Source organism: Chinchilla lanigera, unplaced genomic scaffold (genome assembly GCF_000276665.1).
Source record: "Chinchilla lanigera isolate Chin_1 unplaced genomic scaffold, ChiLan1.0 scaffold00048, whole genome shotgun sequence".
Classification (NCBI taxonomy): Eukaryota; Metazoa; Chordata; class Mammalia; order Rodentia; family Chinchillidae; genus Chinchilla; species Chinchilla lanigera.
The window spans coordinates 13,876,871-13,902,109 of NW_004955449.1; the positions used below are offsets into that span (position 1 = coordinate 13,876,871).

Sequence of the window (25,239 nt, forward strand, 5' to 3'; positions counted from 1 at the left end):
ACACACAAGGAAGAACCACACAATATGGGTTCAAATTCCAGTCCTGCTTCTTAATTACCTTTAGTTTGAGCAGTTTTGGTTTTTTTTCTTTGGCCCTCTAAAAAAACAGTTCCTTAACCTTGGTAGACCTGATTAGGCTTTCTGTGAATTGGAGTTAATCACAGTATCAACCTCATAGTAATGTTGAAGGAATTAAATAAGATGATGCATGAGTTCTTAGACCATAATAAGCATTTTATACTTGTTAGCTATTCCATTCCCTGTTTAGACCACCACTAATATTATCTTTCTGGGGCTTAATATTATATAGGTCCCTTAAACAGCTTTTCATGTTTGTTCTACACAAGAGAAATGACTGTGACCGTACCATTTTCCTGAGCTGTGGCAATCAGAACTGGGAGTGGGAACTTGTCTACAGAACACTCAAACTTGGCAAGGATGGTGCAGATTTTGAAAGATAATGGCTTTATCCCCTCCCAGCCCTGATGATATTATCAGAGGTGAGTGTGGCAACAATTACAGTGCCTGTGTTAAACAGAGCTTCTGGATTCTAGTTTTTTACTGATGCTAGTAAACAGGTAAAGACCACTGATATAAATGTTTCTATTCGTTAAGATTAGTTAGTTGTGTTTGTGTGTTTCAGTGTGCTCTCTTCGCTTTGAGGTTACAAGTAATTATTCTCAACAAATAGTTCTTGAGATTTTGCTATGTTGAAGGCATTTTGCAGGAAATTATGGATAGAAGTAGGTAAAATCGTGACCATATTTTCTGAATTAAAAATCACAAAATGATTTGATAGGCAAGTATCTGAACTCAGAACTATTCTAAACAATCTAGACTCAGTGGTTACCTTTTGTCTACAGAGCTCCTCCACTCCACCTTTCTTAGCTAAATTTTTACCTTATGTGACTGACTCTGGCACTCCTTTCTGTATAATCTATATTCACCACTTGCCAATACCATTCACATTAGTTTCTGGTTTTGAACTTGGCTTCCACTTTAAGTTAGGGTCATCTTCTTCGGTATTACTGTTTCCTTCTCTTACTTTATAAAACTTGTCTGTCATGTAGCCGTGATAGTACAGTCCTTTAGTCTTGTAACTTAACTATTTTCCTATCTACCTTATTATAGTTTAAGTTCTTTTTCAGATGCTGAATTTCAGAGTTCCTGTATTCTCCTCTTTTAATCATATTACAACCAAACCCTCAAAAAAGCTGCTCTCTGACAAGGCCAATTGTAGAAATATTCTTTGCTTTTGTAAAGATATTGGTTATGCTAAATTTTTGCAATATATATCCATTTTGTTTAAGACAGCATCTTTCTGTACCTCAGGTTGGCCTTAAATTCACATTGCTCCTGCCTCACTCTCACAAGTTCTGAGGTTACAGATGTGTACTACCATGCCTGGCTATCATTTTTAATTGTAGATTATTTCTTAATCTTTTCAGAGGAGATCATACCCATGAAGAGACAGAACTGTTTATAGTAAAATCGCTCAGCTGAAAACAGAAGATGTCAATTTCTTTTCAAATGGAAACCTTATTAATCAGTAGAGAAGGGAATGTGGTGTTATCAACTAATTTGCCAATCTACTGTTCAAATTTATAGGTAAATGCCAGGGGTAGATTGAGGAGTCCTACTTCTAAAAAATCTATTACCAAATAAAAGGTTTGAGATAATTTCAAGAGACCTTATCTCTAAATAAATAAATAAATAAGAGTTGGGGTGGGAATATAGCTCAGTGACAAGCCCCTGGGTTCACTCTCTAACACATACATTCACAAGAAAGAATACCATCTGGAAATTCTCTCCGAGAAACCTCCCTCACACTAACTCTTCAGTTTAGATCTCACAGTTACTTGAAAGATTAATTCTTAGTTGCTTTAGAATATCTGGTCTGGTTGGGAACAATTTCTGATTTAAGGGACACGATTCCCATTCCATATGTGAAATGCCTTTCACACTGTGCAGGAGAGTGACTAATAAAAGCAATTATCTTTTATTATTGATAAAACTAGGGTTTAGAAAAGTATGGTACTCCGATCAAATCTTACCTGACACTTATTATTGTAAATACTTTCATTGGAACACAGTTATACCCATTAGTTTATGTATTTTCTGTGTATCAGGGTTCTCCAGAGGAAAAAATAAATTATGTACTGTATAGTATCTATCAAGAGATTTGTTTTTTTGGTAATGGGAATTGAACTCAGGACCTTGTGCTTGCCACGCAGGTGCTTGTGCCACTGAGCTATATTCTTGGCCCCAAGAGATTTATTTTAAAGAATTGTCTAGTGCAGTTGTGGGAACTGGCAAGTTTGAAATTGTAGGAGAGGCTGGCAGGCTAGAAATACAGAAGTTGATGTTATAGTCTTAATGTCGAATTCCTTTGTTAGTGAATACATTTGTTATATACCACAAACATGTACTAATAAAAAATAAATGAGAATTTTTTCTCTAAGAACCCTCAGTTTTTGCTCCTAAGACTGATTGAATTAGGGCCATTGACATTATTGAGAGTAAGCTCCTTCATTTACTGTCAACAGATTGTAAATGTTAACTACAACTACAAAATACCTTCACACCAACATCTAGATTAATGTTGACTGGCTGTCTGGGTTCTGTGTCCTTGCCAAGTTGACACACAAAGATAACCATCACCCCATCTATCACTGTTTTCTCCCTATAGTAGCAGAACTAAGTAGTCATGGCAGAGATGTAAGGACCCAGAAATCCTAAAATATTTAGTATCTGGTTCTTTACAGAAAATTTCCTGCCCTCTGGAGTAAATCATAAATTGACCTCTATTTTTATAATAGAATCTGGGCACAGGTGCACACATATGTACATGCATGGACATATATGTGCTCACAGATATGTGCATACACACAAAGATTTTGCACATTTCCATATGTGAAATGCCTTTTAATAAGAATAAGAATTGTGCTTGGCTTCCCATGTTCACGGTCACTTTAGACTACATTTTATGAGAGTAGAAACAAAAGAGGATACAGATATAAGCTCTTGTGTACTCCTTCTAGAAGTTCTTCATCCCCCTTCTTAAATTTTTTCATATGTATGTATATACAGAATACTATGAAAAGATATGTATATGATGATATTATATATACTGTAATGGCTATTTTAGTATGATCATTTTCTTTTTCTTTTTTTGCTTTTTCTCCCCACCCCATTTCCCTTTGTAATTTGGCTTTCCTTCCTTATCTAGTGTGTCACAAACACTGATTGTAACCCACATTGACAAACCACTGTGAATCCCTTCACTTTTTTCTATGCATGATCGCATAATCATAAAAGGGCTCGATGTGTAAATATATCTATAAATACTCATACTTTTTGATATAGATATTGATTTGCCATTTATTTTTAAAAACAGGATAAAATTTTAACATGTATCTTCAAGGTAATGTAGCTCAGTGCAGAGCATCTGCCTAGCACATGCAAGGCCCTAGGTTCTATCCTCAGCACTGCAAAAAATAAAAAAGGAAACATTTATCTTCCTCTTCCTTTTTTTTCACTCAATAGTACCTCTTCTCAGGAAGCTTATATATAGTAGTTTTTCTTTGCTTTTTAATTTGTGATGAGTATTACCACTCTGCTGTGTTCATAGTGTTTTCTCACCTCTCTTACATTTACTGTCTTTTGCTGTGGAAAGGTGTGTGTCTAATTTCTTTCATAACTGCTGATTTCCATGTTAGGATTTAAAAATCCTTAGTTATCCCTGGATTGTATGATGTGGCGTCTTAAGTTTTTCTAGATTACTTTAATCTTCATCTCTTAATCATTTTTGTGTATGGAATAAGATAATTGGATGCAATTTTACTTTCTTCTCATTAGGTAGGCAGATATGCCAATAGCATTCATAACTAATGCATTTTCTGCATGATTAAAAAAACCACTTTTGTAATGTTTGAGTTTTTAAATTTATATTCGATTTATTTCTGGGTTTTTTATTTGAAAACTAAACTATTCAGACCTATAAACACAAAACTGTTCAGAAAAATAAATGCTGTATATTCCTTTTTGAATCCTTCTCATTTATCAATATTCTGCATTTCTTTTAACTTTCTTTTCAAATATAATGAATGGTAACTAGTTTTTCTAGAATCACCAAATATACTTATATATTTGCCTTATATGTTGCATATTTTGCTATCAGCCTGAATATGAGTGATCTTTATATTTTCTGCTATTCTTATGACCCTTTCTCAAAGCTAAGAATATATTTTAGTTCCTTTAAAACACCTCATCAATACTTTTGTATATCATAATTTTTAAAAAGTCTACAATTATTCATTCATACTCTTTAATTAAGTTTTCAAATAACTTTTCCCTATTCTAAAGTAGTCTAAGCTTTTCACCTGGGAGTTTTAGCTACTCTTGACAAGTCTGATATTTGTACCATGGACAATATAGAAAAAATCATGAAGGTTTTTTTCTTTTTATTGTGTCATCATAAATGATGGAGGGTGAAGGTTTTTTTTTTTATTGTGTCATCATAAATGATGGAGGGTGATGACATATTTAGTGAATATTTAATGTTTCTAATTCATAACTTTTGCTTAGCATATAAGCATGCCAAAGGTGATTATTTGTTGTAATTTGAATATTATCTGCAGACCTTAGAACACTGCACTTTTTTCTTTTATAAAAAATAAAAAATTTTTAACAAAATAATAAGAGAATGACAATAGTTAATATGGTGTATTGTTATCTTCAAAGTAGTTACTCAGAGTACAGGACATCAACAAAAAAGATTCTCTCAAAGAAGTATCAAATAGATTTTAGCATAAAACTTTCTTTTGAATGAACTAAGAGAAACTAGTAGTATAAATGAAATAAATTAACATGTATTAAAATGTTTTTGAAAGAATAGAATAAGTAATTTTGGAAACCATCTGAAGCTCTTTCCCTCTATACTTCTAAAATTATATTTTAACTCTTTTTTTTAGTACTTTTTTTGTTTGAAGTGAGTTAATTTTGCACTGACTTCTGGGAAGGTGTTTCTTGGAAGATTATTTATTGCTTTGAAATCTTGTGAGTGCATATGTGTGTATATATGTTTTATGTGTTGAACCTAATACATAAGCCTTTCCAATAAACTGCATTCCCCCACTGCCCACTTTTTACTTTTTTTTTGAGAGAGTCTCACTAAGTCATTAAGTTGCCCAGGCATATCTTGAATTTAAGACCTTCTACCTCAGCCTCCCAGAGTGCTAGAGTACAAGTGTGTCCTACCATCTGCAGTTCAGTTAGGTATTTTTAAAGCTTACGTTTTTCTCAAATGGTTACTTGAAAGTTTTGAACATCTGTTTACATACTAAGGATCCTAAAATATGCATGAAAATACGAAAAAAATTTAACAAATATTTATGTGTATGCTTTTTAGCAGTTATATATATATATATATATATATATATATAGAAAGAGAGAGATGGATGAATATTGTTTGATGCTAGGTTTTACTTTTTTCCTGGTTTATCACTTTTCTTATTACTGATAATTACAAATTGGTGATATAGTTGGTTATCAGGATTTTGATATTTATTAATAATTTTCAAGCAGAATAAATAAGATAGTAGTCATATTGTAATGTTTGAGTTGAGGATATAGCTCAGTGGTAGAGGACTTGCATTGCATGTGCAAGGCCCTGAGTTAGATCTGCAGCAACAAATGAATAAAATAATATCATTAAAAATTGTTTGAATAGATAAAAATTTGTCTCTGAAAAATTTGGGTAAGCTTTGTGTTTATAATACCTGTAGTTCTATCTATTAGGGAACTCAAGGCAGGAGTATTAGGGCCAGCTTGGGCAATATAGGAAGAGTCCATCTATTAAAAAAATATTTTTATAAAGATCTGAGTAAAGATTTCTAAGTTAAATTTTAATTCTTCTTGAAAATGTCCAGAAATAAAAAATTCCAGTCATGTCTATGTTTGGAAGAAAGCTACATGCCAGGTGTGGTAGGATACTCCTGTAATCCCACATTTGGGAGGTTGAGGCAAGAGGATTGCCACAAATTTGAGGCCAGCCTGGCTACAAAGTTCAAGGCCAGTCTGAATAACATAGAGAGACTCTGTCTCAAAACTAAAAACAAAACAAAAAAACCAAAACAAAAGCCAAAAGAAAGCTACATAGAAACAGTTAGCATTTATTCTTTTTATTTAAAAAATGTACAGAAAAGACTAAACAAGTTTGCTTCTAAATCAACTACAGTAGGAGAAAAGCAGCACTCAGACACCAAATAGGACCTTTTTATGCCTTTTTACATTTTCTTGCTAACAGAACCAAATGTGGAATTTAGGCCTTGTTCAGATCAACTTTGCAGTATTCTTGACATGTTTAACACAAGAAAAGAGGATGTAGTGGAAAAGAAATGTTCAAGATTATTAATAGAAGGTAGATAAAATAAAGCATTTTTAAAGAATATAATATGAAGTAGAACTTTTAAAATACAGTACAGGGCCGGGGATATAGCTCAGTGGCACAAGCGCCTGCCTGGCAAGTGCAAGGTCCTGAATTCGATTTCTGGTATCAAAAAAGTAAATAAATAAATAAACAAAAATAAAATACAGTACAGCTTTTAGAGAATACATTGGGATGTAGCTCAGTGGTAGAAATTGTGCTTAGTATGTGTGAAGTACTGGATTCAATCCCTAGTACCACGAAAAATTTTTTTAACAAGTAGTAAGAGAAAAGAAGAGTATCCTACCACACCTGGCATGTAGCTTTCTTCCAAACATAGATATGACTGGAATTTTTTATTTCTGGACATTTTCAAGAAGAATTAAAATTTAACTTAGAAATCTTTACTCAGATCTTTATAAAAATATTTTTTTAATAGATGGACTCTTCCTATATTGCCCAAGCTGGCCCTAATACTCCTGCCTTGAGTTCCCTAATAGATAGAACTACAGGTATTATAAACACAAAAAAGGAAAGGAAAAACACATTTTCCTTTTTTCTCTGAAATTTAACCTTTTGAATTTAACATCACATTGTACACATAAGTGATCAAATTACCTTTATTTGTTTAAAAAAACAGAAGTGGTAGCACACAGTTATAACTGCAGCATTTGAGTGGCTGAGGCAGGAGTTCAAGGCCAGGCTGGGCTACATAGCAAGTTCAAGGCTAGCCTGGACTATATAGCGAGACACTCCAAAAAACCAAAACAGGTCCTCAACATTCTGTTTTTTGTTTGTTTTGCTTTGCTTTCAGACAAGGTCTCACTCTGTAGTTCAAACTAGCCTTAAACTCACTACGTAGCCCACGCTGTCCTCAAAATTTTTTATATTGTTTGTGCTATCTCCTGCTTTTTCATTTACTCTGATCAATCTTACATTATTGTTTTTTGCATAATATAGCAACTGTTAGATTGCTATTTCATGATCTCTAGATATTTTTAAGAAATCTTTCTTTCCATGATCACAAACTGCAGTCCTGGGAAGTTATTTCTCATTTGATTTTTTCCTAGAGCCTCATTCATCTGCCTTGTTACTTCTGTTACCACCTCAGAGAGTCCAGGTGGGTGGCTTTCTAATTGTTCCATCTTATTGCTTCCTGGCTTTTCCTTTGGTGAGCTGGAAGTCTGGGGTTGCATCTTAAGCTGACTATCCTGAGTGATGGGATTACAGGCATGCACTGCCACATCTAGCTCAGGTCCTCAGTACTTTAATATGATACCAAACAGGTGCAGTGGTGTGTGCCTGAAAACCCAGCTATTGAGGAGGCTGAGGCTGAAAGACTACTTGAGCCCAGGTGTTCAGAGCAGCCTGGGCATCGTATCAAGCCCCACCCCATCTGTCTTAAAAAAACAAAACAAAACAACGAGACCCTATGTGCCTAATAAAAAAAACAAAAACAGTAGATTTCATTGTTTACAGAAATTAATGAGAAGAGAAAAATTCAACAATAAACAGATTATATGTGTCTAAATGAATACTCCATTTTAAAATTTCCACTGGAAAGTATATATAAATTTTATTTTATAATAAAAATCTGTTTTATAGTTTGGTGGTTGATGACTGACATTAATTATATTTAGAGTTCTCTTAGAGAATACTTTAACAAAAGCATATCCAACCCATGGCCTATAAGCTGTCTACCTCCATGAACAGCTAGTAATATACCCCCACAAGATTGTAAACTTTTAACATATTATGTGATTATTAATAATACTTTTCCTGACAAGATTGCCCAGTGCTGCATAGTCAGCAATGGAATTCTGTGAGGAGGAAGGCCCCATTGCAATGGTAACTATGCCTTCTGTGCCTGCCACACAGTCCAGTCAAATAAAATCCCTACAGCTTGGCAAGTAAAATGCTATAATAACCAAAAATAGTATTTCAGACTACCAATATGTGTATGTGTCTGTGTAGACAGGTGATATTGTTAGTAAACAGATGTGTACATTTTCTTATTATTAAACTTGGGCTTGTGTTATATTGTAAAATAATTTGGTAGGTTAAAATATCTTTTTAAAAGGACATTTTGTTATTTATAAACATTAACCATGTTATATACTGTGGTGCCTTGGTTCACAAATGCTTTTGCTTGCAGTTTGCCTTGCAAACAGAAGTGTTTGACAAAATTTAGTATTTGTTCACAAACAAATATTGCAAAAATTTGTTTTGCAAACAAAACCCTAGATGGGGTGAGAGCCTTACAAAAGAGCTTGAGTTCAAGTTCCCTGTCTTCTGGTCTGCTATGTGAGGAGAATCGGCAACAAGACACCATCTTGGAAGCAGAGAACAACTTTTGTCAGACATCACTCCTGCCAGCACCTACATTTTGGATGCCCCAACCTTAGAACCATGAAAAATAAATTTCTATTGTCTATAAATCACATAGTCTGTATTATTTTGTTACCGCTGCACAGACAGATTAAGATGGGAAGCAAGTAGTATCTTTGGCCACATTTTATTTAGATGAGGGTTGGGAGTAGAAACTACTATCTAGCTACAAATATTTTGTTGGGTTTAGTAATAAGTAAAGGAAAGCAAAACATTACTCAAACATTTATTTTCTATGCTAAATATTTTAATAGTAGCTCATTGGAATATGATCTCTCCCTATAATTTAAAAGAAAACACTTAAATTTTTTTGTATTTTGAATAAATCACTGAAATGGTTAATTGAAGGTATAGTTCATGTTGTAAATATCTTAAAAATAATCATTATTGCACATTAAGTTTTGAGATTTACCATTACTTTTATATTCTTGGGAGAGTTGCACAGCCTTTTTAAGTCTTATATTAAAAATATAGAGCATAGACTTTTCAAAGTATGACATAAAAATATAGAATTAAGGCCAAATTCTCAAAGCTTTTTATTTATCTTTGTTTTGTTGTTGTTGTTTTTTGAGTGCTGGGGATTGAACCCTGGGACACACATTCTAGGCAAGCACTTGGCATTTAGCTATACCTCCAACAATCTCAAAATAAAAGAACATTTATCTGAAGGACAATAAGAGGTTGTTGAGGGCTAGTCATGTCTGTGATTTGAGATAAATTTATAGATAGTGAAAATAAATTTAAAACAAACCCAGCTATGTTACATGGCTCCATAATTGTAATATATACAATTAATATTTAAAGTATCTTAAAATAATTTTCTACTTTAAACATATTGAAAGTTTTGTTAGGATAACTTGACTAAGTGATTTATACTTAATGAGATAGTATAACAGCTTGTATATTTCAAACTTGAGAACAATTTGAAGTTGGTCACATTTTCATTATCTGACATGTTCACTTTTTTTTTTTTTTTTTTGCAGTACTGAGAATCAGGGTTATGCTGTGTGTAAGTTACATCTCCAGTCCTTTTTAAATTTCATTTTGAGATGAGTCTCTAAATTACTGAGGCTGGCTTTGAATTGTAATCCTCCTGCCTTAGCCTTCCAAATAGCTGGGACTATAGGTATGCATCATGGTACCCAGGTGACATGTTTATTTTTGAGAAATTTCAAAGAATCTTTTTTTTTTTTTTTTTGGTATTGGAAATCAAACTCAGGACCTTGCACTTGCCAGGCGCAAGCTACCAAGCTATATCACTTGGTGCTTGTGCCACCAAGCTATATCACTGGCCCTTCAAAGAATCTTTATATGTTTGCTTTCTCATAGTATACTAAACATATTGAAAGTTTCATACTTTTGCTTTTTTTATACTTTCATATTAAAGTAGTAGTAGTATGCCATTGTAATGGCATATAAGTAAAATTCCTGGGCCATTGACACCTATAGTTCAGCTGAGTAACTAAGATCAGTGTAGTCACGTGTATCTTAATGATAGGGGTAAGATCTAAGAAATGCATGGTTAGACAATTTTGTCACTGTACAAACCTCTAAGTAATACTCTTAGACCAGCCTATCAGGAAATGTTGTTAGGTGGTGCATGACTCTATACAAATAAAACAGTAACATTTAAAACTTTACAGCCAGGCGTGGTGACGCACACCTATAATCCCAGCTGTAAGTCTGAGGCCAGCCTAGGCTACAAAGTGAGTTCAAGGCCAGCGTGAACTGCATAGTGAGACATTGTCTCAAAAAGACAAAAAATAAAAAGTAAAAAAAAAAAAACAACATTACACTATAAACTGGGTATGGCGGCACACTGTAATTCCAACACTCTGGGAAGCTGTTCATACCCAGCCTGGGCAACTTGTTGACTTTAGCAAGACCCTGTCTCAAAAATTAAAAATGGTGGGCCAGAGGTATAGCTCAGTGGCACAGCACCTGCCTGGCAAGTGTGAGGTCCTGAGTTTAATTCCCAGCACACACACACACACACACACACACACACAAATTTAAAATGACTGGGTATGTAGCTCAGTGGAAAGTCACTATGTTCAAGCTGGGCGTGGTGGCACATGCCAGCACTTTGGAGGCTGAGGCAGGAGGATTGTTGTGAGTTCAAGACCAGCTTGGGCTACAAAGTGAGTCATCAAGCTGTTGTGTTGGTTGTTTATTTTTTATTCCAGCCTGAGCTGCATATCGAGACCCTGTCTGAAAAAGACAAAAAAAAAAAAAAAAAACTAACACTATGTTCAGTCTCTAGTACTGCAAAGAAAACAAAAAACAACCATTATACTATAGATGGAAAATAAGCAATTAAATAAGCAGATAAGTTAGGTACTAGAACTCTTAAACTGATAAAATGCATTGTAATTCAAGATGAGTAAAATTATTGGAGGGTCTATGGATGAGGTATTACACCTGGGCCCAGAAGGAAGGGTAGGACTCAGATGGGTAGAAAGAATTAGGAAGTAACAGTAGGAGTAACTGTTCAAAATGCTGAGGCCAAACATTTGATCATTTTTATCCACCTAAACTTACTGTATTCTCTAAGAAGGATAGAATTTGAAAATCAACAGTCTGTTCCTGACCATAGTTTTTAATATTAGCATTGAAGCCACCTTAAATATGGATTTGTTCTAAAATCCAAAAACCTCCAATGAAAGAACATCACAATTTTACAAAGGAAGCTCAAGATTGTTTTTAATTGTATGTCATCAAGCCCTGTGGAGATATGGGTGCTTTAAGCCTGAGGCTAGGAAGAAGCATAGCAGAAGGGCATGACAAAGGATAGCTGCTTACCTTATGATAGAAAGCAGAAAGTAAGAGTGACCAAGAAAGGGATGAGGAACCAGATATAGTCCCCAAGGTCATGCCCCCCATGATATACTTCCATTCAGCTAAGTACCACTGCCTGCATCTTTCACCTCCCAATAATGTCATCAAATTATAAACTCATAATGGATTAACTCACTGCTGAATTTAGAACCCTAGTCATCCAGTCACTTCAGAAGCCCATCAGCTGGCAACCAGGGCCTCAATACAGTGAACCTTTTGGGGGATATTTTAGATAGCTAGAACACTGGGTATTTTTTGCCTTATCATCAGATGCTACTTCTAATACCTGACATTACCAAAGGGCATTTCCTGCAAGTGACAGGCCTTCTGTAAATAGTGACAGAGAAAAATGCTGTTGTGTTGGTTGTTTATTTTTTAGCTGCTTAAAAAAATCAAGTAATTAGTATTGCATATATTTAAGACAGTACTTTCTTGTTAACAAAATTTTTAGTTCAGCATACTATTTAATTATGTAAAAAGAGTTCATGACATTAGAAATTTTAAAATTATTGTTACTGCTTTGTAAATTAGACAAGTTTCAACTCGTAAGAATTATTGAAAAATAGGCATTGGTTCAGGGGATTATTAAAAATCAACTCAAAGCTCATTGTTATATAAAAATGTGACAGGAAGAGCTAAACATAACAGTTTTTGAGACAGAGTCTCAGGCTGTCCTTGAATTCATTATATAGTCCAGACTGGCCTCAGACTTGCACCAGTCCTCCTGGCTCAGCCTTGCAAGTGCTGGAATTATAGGAATGTGCCACCACCTCTGGCTAAGCAGAGCTAAATATACTTAATACATGAAGTAGAATAGTTCATATTAAAATACTTTTGTATTGAGACAAAATAGAATATTTATAATACCAACATAATAGTATTTGTTAGGATACATATTCTTATGTACATGAAATACAGGTAACTTTTAGTAATTTGTGTGTATATGGGGGAGGGTGGTACTGGGGGTAAAACACAGGGCCTTGTTCTTCATAAGCAAGTATCCTACCACTGAACTGTACATTTAGTTCTCTTTTATTTTTATATTTAGGTGAAAAAGATTGTTGGAGAACTGTGAATTTTGTAAGCTGCCATAATGAATGTTCTGGTATTGGTAGGTAGCATTGTAATATACATTAGGTCAAATTATAATGACTAATAATTTGCATGAAATCTTTTCTTTCTAGTATTTCAAAGTACTTTACAAACGCTAATTATACATTTCAAAACCTCTTTTATGGTAGCTATATGTGATTAAATTAATTATATATTTCAGATGCAAAAACAAAAGCTGAGAGAGGCAAATTTATTTACCTAAGATTACATAGTATTTAACTGATGAAAACCGAGTAGTTCGAGAGTCCCATTAATGAACTGTAACTATGAAGTAAAATAAAATTAGTGCAGTGATGCCTACAGACAGCTGATGTTCAGCAACTTAAAGAAACAACTTCAATAAAACTGGGTATGCCAAGTTAGTAACTGTTAAGTGTAGCTAAACGTATTTATATAAGGTATTTATATTTAAGAAAACAGTAACTTCCTATTATATTTTATCTTTAATACTACAGTCATTAGTTTCTCACATGACTCTCTTCGGATAAGCAAAATTTTAAAAATCCAGAATTGGTATAGATGATGAATCAGATACTCTCTTAATCAGAATATTTGATAAAATATTTGTTTGTTAAACTTGGCACTTAAGTAAAAATAATTTTCCTAGTGAAAAACCTAAAAAAAAAAAATAGGTTCTTTTACATAAATAACTTTTGCATTATTTTGTATTTTAGTTAACTTTTTTTTTTTTTTTGCTACTGTGGTTATCACTAATTAGATGCCACATGACTTATGAATTGTTTAAATGTCATGGGAGGAATACAATGTGTTTAGGAAGAATTTAATGCCATATTAACAAGTAATCCATGTTTCCTTGAAAATAAGGCCTAACCAGAAAATAATCAGGTTTGAAAAGTAGAGATCAAAATGCTAGCCCAAATCACCTTGCCTTACTGTCATTACAGAGCAGCCACTGAGCAAGAGGATAGTGAGGTATTATCTTCTGTATAACACTTTCCATCACCATGGTAATAACCAGTGCTTATTTTTCCAGTTAGGTCCTATTTTTAGGGAAACACAGAATTAGCTTTCTTATTTTGGGGGAAACCCAGAATTAGCCAGTTTCAATATTGCCTATACTTAATATTACCATTATAGCACTGTAGTAGGTCAGACATATCCCACCCTATTAAAAATGTGATAGTTCTTCACCCAGGAAAAACAAAATATTTACAAAAATATTAAAAGATTGGGTAACTGAAGTGATGGCAAATTCATTAATCCAAATCTCTCTGTAGATAGATCCCCCAGAACACAATAAAGAACAAATAAAATTACATGTAGACTTCCCTAAAATAAAACACACAGAATGTACTGACTTCAAATGATCTGCAAGTCAAAAAAATACTACAGAAATCCTAGCTCACCATCATTCAGTCCCTTGGACAAACTTGGTGGAGAGCAAGAGTGATCTGGGAGAGTTGGGAGTATAGCTCAGTGGTAGTGCACTTGCCTAGCATTCTCCAGGTAAAAGGTTCAAGCCCCAACACTGAAAATGAAAAGGTGATGTTGGAAAAATTGATAGAAGAGGGGAGCTAGTGGCTGGTTTAATATTGATTTAAGTTGCATAGAGAAGTTCCTTTCAAAATACTGATAGATCAGAACAGACTTACAGAACAGAGCAGACTTAGTAAAAGGACTTACAGGTTTGTATGGCTCAAGGCAATGTTGGAAAGACAAGTCTTTGAGGGAGAAAAGGGTAAAGAAGGAATAAATAATCTTTAGAAACTAAACAATTTTAGTGGGGGAGAATGTAATAAAAGGCAGAACTCAGAACTTAAAATGCCAAGAGTGAACCCTCATGTCAGTGATGGGCATGGGTTGGCAAGCCTATAATCCCAGCATTTGGGAGGCTGATGCAGGAGGATTGCCATGAGTTTGAACTCATGGCTAGTCTGAACTGCATAGTGAGGTCAGGTCTCAAAAGCCAAGACATAGGAAGCAAAAGGAGAAAATTCAAGATACTGCTTGACAGGAATATTTTAAAAATCAGCATCCTTATACTGTCTGGCTCCCAATCCAACTAATACTTATGCTTTATTAGAAACAGGGCATTTTGGTTGGCTGGTTGGTTGGTTGGTTGGATTTTGAAGCAGAAGTTTTCCAAGGGGAATTTTATTGATGGCTCTACATTATTTCCTTCCAAAAGACAAAACTACAATCAGATGAAGTTATCAAATGAACATAACCTCAAGGTTTTGTTGTCTTCATAATAAAACAAAAGATAAAGGTTAGAACTGGACCCATGGCTTTTTTTTCTCCTTCCTGTTCAAAATGCTTCATTTCTTAACAGCGCGCATTCTCAACACACTCAAGACTCAGTATAGCCTTCATAGTTTTAGTCTTTTTCCAGGAAATTAGTTTAGTTTGCCCACCATAACTACTCTGCTGCCTGTCATGACGCTGCTTTACTAGGACATACTTGTGCCATACTCCCACATTTGTGGGATTGCTGCTTGATACACTTCCTACAAAAAGTCTGGCAGGTTTCAGGAATATTCAACATATTTGTGGGAGTACTGTTGGCATAGAAAGCAACAAAGAGGGCATTCTTGAACTAGGAATCTTGTGAATTGCCTCAAATAGCCAGTCTTGTTCACAGAAACTGATTTGAAAAAAATAGAAAGTGAAAATCAAAAGAGTTCACTTGATGAAAATACTTACCACATCCTCCCCCCAGAAAAGGAATAGACATATTGATCCATGGAATAGAATAGAGAATTCAGAAATAAACCCATATATTTATGGTCACTTGATATCCAACAAGAATGCCAGGACAATTCAATAGAGAAGGAAAGGTCCCTTCAAGAAATCATGTGGAACAGATGGAAATTGACTTCTGAAGAATGAAGTTGGACCCCTACTTCAAAACACATACAAAATTAAAGTGTATCAAAGAACTAAATGTAAATGCTCAAACACTTAAAAGAAAATATGTAAATCTTAACCTTGTTTGTATTTTAAAATATGATACCTTCAGGCATAAGCAACCAAAGAAAATTAAATAAATTACACCTCATAAAATTAAGAATTTTGTGCTTTAAAGGACACCCTCAAGAAAGTAAAAAGACAACCTACAGAGTGTAAGAAAATTGTAAATTTTACACCTAGCAAGTATTCAGAACATATAGAGAACATTGCACAGCTCAACAATAAAAAACAAATAACCTAATATTAAATAAAAGATATAGATATTTTCCCAAAAGATATAAAAATGGCTAATAAATGAAAAGATAGGCAAATCATGAATACTTAGGGAAATTAAAACAAAAACCATAATGAGGTATTTTTTCTCCACACATACTAGTATGGGTATAATAAAAAAGGACAAAGCGGGGCTGGGGATTTAGCTCAGTGGCAAAAGCGCCTGCCTGGCAAGCGCAAGGTCATGAGTTCAGTTCCCGGTACCGGAGAAAAACCAAAAAAAAAAAAAAAGACAAAGCAAATGTCAGTGAGGATATGGAAAATTGGAACCATAATATGTTGCTGTTGGAAATGTAAAATGGTATGGCTACCTAGGAAAACAGTTTGGCAGCCCTCAAAAAGTTAACTATAGCTACCATATGACTCAGCGGTTTCATTACTAGGTGTACATATATATATAAGGGAATTAAAAATATGTGTCATTGAGGAACCTATACGAGTGGAAACAACCTATGCCCATTGACAAATGGATAAGAAAAAATTTATATATAGACAGAATTATTCAGCCAGAAAAAGGAGTATAATTTTATGCTATCACTTGTGTTCAGATGTCCCCCTAAAGTCTTATAAGTTCATAGGTGGTGCTTCTTTTGAGGTGGCTGGATCTAGAGTGGGTGATGCTGGCAGCAGACCTCGGCATTTAGGTGCATGTGGAATGCAAGAGTTGTGGGGTCAGGAAAACTTCCACCTGGATTTCAGGGGGAGGCCAGGCAGTGTGCCCCTGAGAGGACAGTGTGTGAAGCTGTGAGTGTGAAGCCAACGGTGCAGTGGATACCCCAAAAGTTTTGAGAAGTCATGGAGATGAATCATCTGAGGAAAACTGCAAGGAGGCAGCAGAGCTGACCCCAGAGAGAAGCCATGGGAGCTACAACTACCCTTTGGAGTGACATCTTGCCATAGATTGCCAAGGATGCTGGAAGTGCAACTGTGGGGTTTATTATTTGCCTTGCTGGATTTTGGACTTGCTTTGGTCCTATTCCTTTGTATCCCCTTGTTTGTGACTTTTGGGATGGGAATGTCTATCTCATGCCATTAAATGTTGAAAGTGTTTAACTTTCTTTTCATTTGTATGGGGGCTTGCAGTTAAAAATTTGCATTAAATCTCAGAGGAACCTTTGGACTTAGACTTTTCAAAAGTGCTGAAACTCTTTAAGACTTTGGCAACTCTTGGAGATGGACTAAACACTTTTTTTGCATTTTAGGGAGCCAACACCATAATGTTATGGCTTGTGTTTGGATGCTTCCCAAAAGCCTCATGAGGTCATAGGGTGGGCTTCTTCAGAGGCAGCTGGATCTAGAATGTGTGACTCTGGAATTGATTCACAGTGCAGTGCTAGGCTGAAGTGCACTAGGATTAACAGTATGAATGCTACCCACCATAAGAAGTCTGGATAACATAAAAGGGGCAGAAAGACACTGTTAAGGTCTTTTGCTTGTTTTGTTACCTTCTGCTTGTGGTGAACGTTTTTCCTCTACCATTCCATCCTGCCTTAGAGCCAGCTGACTATGGACTGAAACCTTTACAAACTGAGCTAAATAACATTTCCCCCTTTAGCTTTGGGTGTCACGTATTTTATCTCAGTACTGAGAGAAAAATAACTAAGACATTGCACATGCTACAGCATAGAAAAATCTAACATCATAAGTTAAGGAAGACAAACATAAAAGGTCACATTTTATGATTCCATTTATATGAAATGCAGAACTGGAAAAAGGAATTGGGAGTGATTGCTAAGTATGGACCTTATTTTTAGGGTAATGAAAATGTTCTGCAACTTTTGTGATGGTTTTGTGAAATTATAAATATATGTATGTATGCTGCTGAATTGTACAGCCTATGTATTTGTTTGCTAGGACTATTATAGCAAATACTGTACAACAAACTATAGCTTAAAGACAAAAAATTAATTTTCTCATTGTGTAGGCTAGAAATCTGAGATATCAGAAGGGTTGATTTCATTCTGAGACTTCTTCCTTGACCTTCTTCTTGTTATGTGCTTAATGTAGTTATTTTTTAGTCTGTGCCCTAGCCTTCTCCTTTTAAAAGGACACCATGCATAGTTGTAGTGGATTGAGGCCCATGCATATAATATTATTTTACCTTAAGTACTTCTTTTAAAGGACCTAAAATATAATCACATTCTGGAGTACTAGATTTTGGGACTTCATACATGAATGTGGGAGAGGGACAGTGTTGCGATATAATGCTTTAAAACATACTTTAAAAGGGTAAATTTTGTGGTATGTGAATTATAGCTCGGTTTTTAAATTATCATAAAGACAAGAGTGGGGATGTAGCACAGTGGTAGATTGCTTGCTTGGCGTAAGGCCCTGAGTTTGATCCTTAGCACCACTAGCAGTAGAAGGAATCATAAGAACCTATTATGCAAACTTCTCTGTAAGTAAATTAAAAACATTGATGAAAAATACAATTTTCAACCTAAACAATTTATCAGAATTGATCATTTTGGTATTTGTCTAGTTCCTGTAGAATAAATAGAAAAGAACATCAAGGAGCTACCCCATAAAAAAGCACCAGGACTAGATGGTTCCTCATTGATTCTATGAAAAAAAAAATCAAAGATGAGAGAGTCTCAAAGCACCATAAATTGTTGTAGAGCGTTAAAAGTTACTACTAATTCTTAAAGACAATATAAAAAACATATAAACCAATATCAATTATAAATATTGATGGAAAAAAATAAATATTGATGTAAAGTGCCACCAATGAAAAGACAGTTTTTCTTAAATTATAATTTTATTATGATCTAAATAAAGGTAACAGTGTGGGGTTTTTTTGTGGACCTAGACAAGTTTATATAGAATTCTAAAAGAAAAAATATTGTAAGAATACCCATGGATTGTTTCAGGCATAAATGAATGAATAGTACATTAATGCATGAAAAGTTGATAACAAGGAAGCTATTTTTACAGATTCACAAGTTTTCCCCAAAGACACAGAAGTCAACACTATCAGCAGCAGGACAAATAGACATCATGTATCCTGATAGGATGCACTAAGATGAGCACATCACTTCTGTGGTATTTCTGAAAGAATGCATGACAGAGTAAACAAGGAGAACCATCAAACACAAAATAAGGGACATTTCACTAAATAAATGGTATATACTTTAAAAAATAATGTGAAGGTCCTGAAAAGCAAAGAGTAATGAACTCGATCCAGACAAAAGATTAAAGAGCTATGATAATTAAATATAGTGTACTGTGGATTGGATCATGGATCAGGATAGAAATTTAATTTTAATTTAATTTTTCTCATTTTTGTTATAAAAAACTAATGGAACAATTTACAAAATGTGGAAGTCTATTAAGTAGTACTGTATTAATGTTAATTTCTTATTTTGGTGAATGTACCTCAAGGAAATATACATTCAAATATTTGGAAGCAAAGAAGAATGATAATGGCAGTTTATTACTACATTCAGAAAACAAAACTATAAAGGAAGGAGGTAGAGACTGATAAGTAAATATGGTAAAAAGTTTGGGAAATTTTAATGAAGTGTATATAAAGATCAAATCCAGTGTAACTCATTACATTTAGTTATTGTATCTATTCAGTCTCTTCTGGTCTGTCATCATATCCTAGTCCTTTCCTGTTTTTCAGACTTTGACAATCTTGAGAATACTGTTGAGATTTTTGTAGGATGTCTCCCCTACAAAAATGGGCTTGCCTTATGTATATTTCCCAAGATTAGATGAGGATTATAGTTTTTTTTTTTTTTTTTTAAAGAATACTGCACAGGTGAATTACCATTTCGTTTTTGTTTTTTGTTTTTGGTTTTTTTCCAGTACCAGGAACCGAACTCACGACCTTGCGCTTGCCAGGCAGGCGCTGTGCCACTGAGCTAAATCCCCAGCCCCGTGAATTACCATTTCAAAACATCATATCAAGGGGTAAATACTATCAACATAGTATCCCTACTAATAAAACCTTAATATCTTGGTTAAGTTAGTATTTGCCAGATTTCTGTACTATAAAGTTCCAGTTTTTCCATTCTGTTCCTTGGGAGGGTGGCACTAAATCCAGGCTACCCTCGACTGGAAGATACAGTTAAAAATGTCACCTCCTGGAGGGAATAGTCTATAGAGTACACATCCTATAAGGAAGATTTGGCTCTTTGACTTACTATTTATCATATATCAATAAGGACTTTTGTATATTTATTTTACTTTTTGACTTATGTCATATTTATTTTGTCACTCAAATTATTCTAGCATCAGCCACTTTTTCTAGTTGGCTTCTAACCCTTTGATATACCCCCATACTTTCATTTTTAAGTATGTCCTTGTTTTCTCTTACTACATGATGCTTCTGCTTTGTTTTGTATTTTCCCTGCTCCAGTCCTGTAATCAGCTGTTTCTTCAAGGATCCTTATTCCTTTTATTAGAGAATGGTATTTAGATGCCACTCTCCTGGCACTAGGTGTTTTGTATTTCTTCTGTAAGTCTGGAATTATTGCAAAATAAAAAGTTTTTAAAAATATATTCTTAAGTGTTTTACTTTAGGTAAACTATTCTGTCAGTTACCAAATGTTACCTTTTAAAATTCATAGGTGCTTTTTCTAAATAAAAATAATATTTATATGTCCCTTGATTTCTAGAAATTATTAATAAAATTATACTATAATCTCAGTGGAGCATTGTTTGTGTATTTTACTTGTGACTTTTTGTAAGGTAGAAGCATCTTGTCATATTTACCTGTTCTTTACAGTTTAGAGGCCTGTGATTAAATTCACAAAACTTTATACAACAAAATAATCAGTAAGCAGTCTCATTTAATATGCATACTTAATAGGGCATATCAGAGCCCTAAAGGGAGATCAGGACATTAAGGACGTTGCCCATGACTCTTTGAAGTCTGATACCTCTACCCTGAAACTCCACTTCAGCAAATAAACATGCTGTAGAGAGTTTGACAGGAAATTCTATGTATGAAAATGTAGCATTTTAAAAAAGCATTTCATGGTGAAGGATTTTAAAATACCTCTTTGATGTAGAGATGTAAAAAAGTTACACCAAGCCAGATGATTTGACTCCATTTTAGGAAGTCATTATAGAAAGTAAATTATTCCTTCCAGAGTATAAGAATGAATAAAGACAGTATACAAATAAAGACTATAGCAGTGCTTTAGCTCTTAGTGACATATAACAGTATATGATCAACTAATGTAAAGGGAAGTATGAGTAAGGATATTTTCAATGTAACAAAAATATAGTTCATACAGGATGTGGTGTTGCATCCCTGTAATCTCAGAACTATGGGAGGCTGAGGCAGAAGAATGACAAGTTCCAGTCCAGTCTGGACAGTTTAGCAGTTTAGCAAGACAATATCTTAAATTTTTAAAAAAGGGCTGGGGATGCAGTTCAGTGGAAAGACTGTCAGTTTTATCCTCAGTTCTGCAAAAAGAAAACACACACACCCCCCCACACACACACACACCAAAACAAAACACTGTTCATATGGTCTAAGGGCTGATTCACTTTTATTTCTCTATTTATTCCCTCCCCTCTCATAATGCATAATGCTAGAGAATGAGCCCAGGACCTCATACATGCTAGGAAAGCATTCTACCTCTGATCTAAACCCATAACTCCTATTTTTATATAGAAAGATAAACATACATGTTTATATGTGCGTGGAAAATTTCTGGATCTGCAGGTCAGTTTGTAGATTACTACTAACTGGTGAATCACAAAATCAAACTAGGAAATGAGCAACTTTTTTTCAGCTTAAAACAGAATAGAAAATGTCCAAGTGCCCGGCACATGATAAGTATAATTATTATTACCAAAACTTTTAATTATTCATTTATTTTATTTTGGTGCTGGGGTTAGACCCCTGAGCCTTGCACATGCAAAGCTGGCACTTTCTCTTTTTTTCTTCTCAAGAGAAAAAAGAACAACAAAAAGACAAAAACAAAACAACACAAAACAAAAACGATACAGAATTTCAAAACGATGATAGGAATTAATAATGGTTGTTATATTACATATTGTTATCTTCAGTGAAGTTGCTCAGATTATCAGATATAAGAATGCAAGATTGATCAAACAATTAAAGAGAATAAAAAGTAATAAAAAACATTAGAAACGACATAGAGCTTCACTAAACAAGATGGTAGGGATTCAACAATGGTTGTTATATTGCATATTGTCATCTTCAAATTAGTTGTTCAGATTACCATATATAAGCATGCAAAATTGGTCAAAAAGAAATTCAGGCTGGCAATTTCTTTTTGCAGCACCTTGTTATAGAAATTTTTTTAGGTGGTTCTCTATGCAACAGAGTGAGTTTGAGTGATTTCTGGGTTCTGATATGAAATACATTTCTTATTTTGGGCCTGGATAAAAATGAATGTTTGAAAAATATGATACCTGAATGGTAGACCAAAAACAGTTAAAAGTAGACCTCTTGGAAGAGAGGGATTTTGGCAAGGGGTTTTGAGGAGAAAGTCTATTAACTTATTTTTATTTTACACAAACCTATTTAAAATCTTGCAAAAAAGTGGTGTCTAGTTTGCATCCTCTAAGTATTATTTTGCTAGATCTTCTCTGTTTAATGCTTCTATTTGTTCATATCATGGTAGGTGCTTCTGAAGCCTAAGCTTGACTTCATTCCTCTTACCTTGCTGTGTAAAATTTATTCATGTCCTTTGAACCGGCAAAATGTGCTACTGTGAATATTAATGTAATGTATAATGTATGGACCATATTACTTTTCTGACATCCACCTTCTCAAAAAAAAAACCTGAATTCTGAATTGGACCTGATCCCGACATTTCACATGAAGTTGTAGATTTGTTCTTTGAGCTGGGTGAGGTGGTACATTCTTATGAGACTAACTACTTAAGAGGCTGATGCAGGAGGATTGCAAATTTGTGGCCAGCCAGGATCCTTTCTGAGACCTTGTATCAAATTTTTTAAAAGGATTGGTGATCTATCTCAGTGGTGGAGCACTTGCCTAGCATGTGTGAGGCTCAAGACTTGATCTCTAGTACAGAAAAAAAAGTTGTAGATTGTTGGCTGGTCTTTCTGTTGCAGGTGAAATGTCTGTTGTCTTAATTTTGTTTTGTTCCATCTGGTATCTCTTAGGATCCTTCTCTTTATCCTTAATATCCACATTTTCATCATAAAGTATTTGACTATGACTTTTCCTTTTAATTTTCATAGCATTATCTATAACTTATTTTTTCCTTAATTCTGGAAAGTTTTGGTGGTTAAACTATTCAGTACTGCTCTTCCACTGTCTCTACATTCTTTTTACAATTATTTTTGCCCTGTCTCTTAATATATTTTCATATTTTTATTTTTATGTTTGTCTTTATAAGTAATTTATCCTATCATTGTGATAGACAGTATTGTCCCAGGAAAAGGTGTTTTATATTTTTTTTAACTAATGCCATTTTTTTGTTTATATAGTTGGCAACTGTGTGGTTCAGAAAAGACATAAGAGGTACAGCCTCGGTGGAACAATTTGACAATTTTTTAGACAGCTAAATATGCATTTACCATTCAACCAATAGTCTTGTTCCTATGTATTTATCCAAGTAAAATGAAATTTTGCATCCACACAAAAACCTGCATATCATACTGTTTATAGTAGTTTTTTCATACTTGTTAAAAACTCCAGTTTTGTTAAAAACTGGAAACAGCACTAATAACCTTCAACTATGAATGAATAAGCAAAATGTGGCATATCTTGTGATGGAATACAATACTCACAGCCATAGAATACACTATAGTTGGCCCTCCATTCTTGCAGATTCTGCATTCAAAGATTTAATAAACTAGAGGTCAGAAATATTCAGAAAAATAAATTGCATCAGTACTGGGAATATACGGATCTTCTTTCTTAGTATTCTCTAAACAATACAGTATAACTATTTACGTAGCATGTATATTTTACTAGGCATTATAGGTAATATAGAAATGATTCAAAGTGTAAAATAGGATGTGCTACAGGTAATATAGAAATGATTTAAAGTGCAAAGTAGGCCATGCATAATACAAATATTATGCTATTTTATATAAGGGACTTCAGCATTTGAATCTATGAGGAGTCCTGGAACCAATATCCCTTGGATACAGTGGGATGGCTATATTACTGTTAGATTCAACAGTGTAGATTAACTCAAATGCATTGTAGTAAGTAAAAGAAGCAGAACTCAAAGATTACACACTATAATGATTACATTTATAAGACATTCTGAAAAAGGGTAAACTGTAAGGACTAACACAGTGCTGGTTTCCAGTGGCTGGGGTTTCCTCCTGTGGCAGACTGAACAATGGATCCCCAGAGAAATCTACATCTTATTTCCTAAAACCTGCAAGTGTTACCTTATATGGCAAAAGGAATTTTGCAGATATGATTAAAAATTGGACAGTTATCTTGGATTATTTGGGTGAGTCTTAAATGTAATTACAAGGGTTCTCATAAGATGGAGCCAAAAAATTAATAGAAGAAAAGGTAGCTATGTGAAGACAGCATAGAATGAAATGATATCAGGAACCAAATGATATTGTCAGTCTCTAGATGCTGAAAGAAGCACAGAATAATCTTAAGTTTCTGTAGGAAGCCATCCCTGTTAACACCTTGACCTTTAGCCCCATGCAACTTATTTCATGTTCTTAGCAGCCTACTTCATATTCACTAAAAACTGGAAATGCACAAATAATTTTCCTTTGTGAAAGGACAAACAGTATGGTACATCCATGCAGTGGAATACTCTCAGCAGTGGAATGAACACAAACCACAAATCAGAAATATGTGGGAAAAGAAATTGTATGCATAACTATAAATTTCTGTTGTTTTACAACACTAAGATTTTGACAATGTTATAGCAGCAACCAGAAAATTAAGACTACAAAGGGACATATGGAGTATTTTGGAGTAAGTAATGGAATTGTTCTGTATTTTGGCTGTGGTAGTAGTTCTGACTATATGTGTTTGTTATAACCTGTAGAATAGTACACTTATAAAGTGTGAGTTTATTATAGGTAAATTACACTTCAGTGAACCTAACTTTAAAAAAGTTTTTCTCAGAAAATATTTTCCATTAGAAACAAAATTGGACATGCTGGTAGGCATTTTGCCCCAATGTAAGTTTATATATTTGTGAAAAGTATAATACGGTGGTAACTTTTCTATAAATAAATAGGGCATAAGCAATATAGAGCCAAAATAATAATGCTCCATGGAAGAAATGCCCTCATAATTCTTAGTAAACCAAACACCCATGAATTTTTTT

The 25,239-nt window shown here is 34.2% G+C and overlaps 1 long non-coding RNA gene across 1 annotated transcript in view; it reads left to right on the forward strand.

Annotated features, from left to right (window-relative positions):
• LOC102030139 overlaps positions 1-8,865 on the forward strand; it is a 10,011-nt gene extending 1,146 nt beyond the window's left edge. Inside the window, exons 2-4 of the long non-coding RNA XR_262499.2 lie at positions 311-500; positions 7,498-7,547; positions 8,672-8,865. This is a non-coding gene — a long non-coding RNA (uncharacterized LOC102030139). The remainder of the gene's footprint in view (positions 1-310; positions 501-7,497; positions 7,548-8,671) is intronic.
• The last annotated feature ends 16,374 nt before the right edge of the window (positions 8,866-25,239 follow it).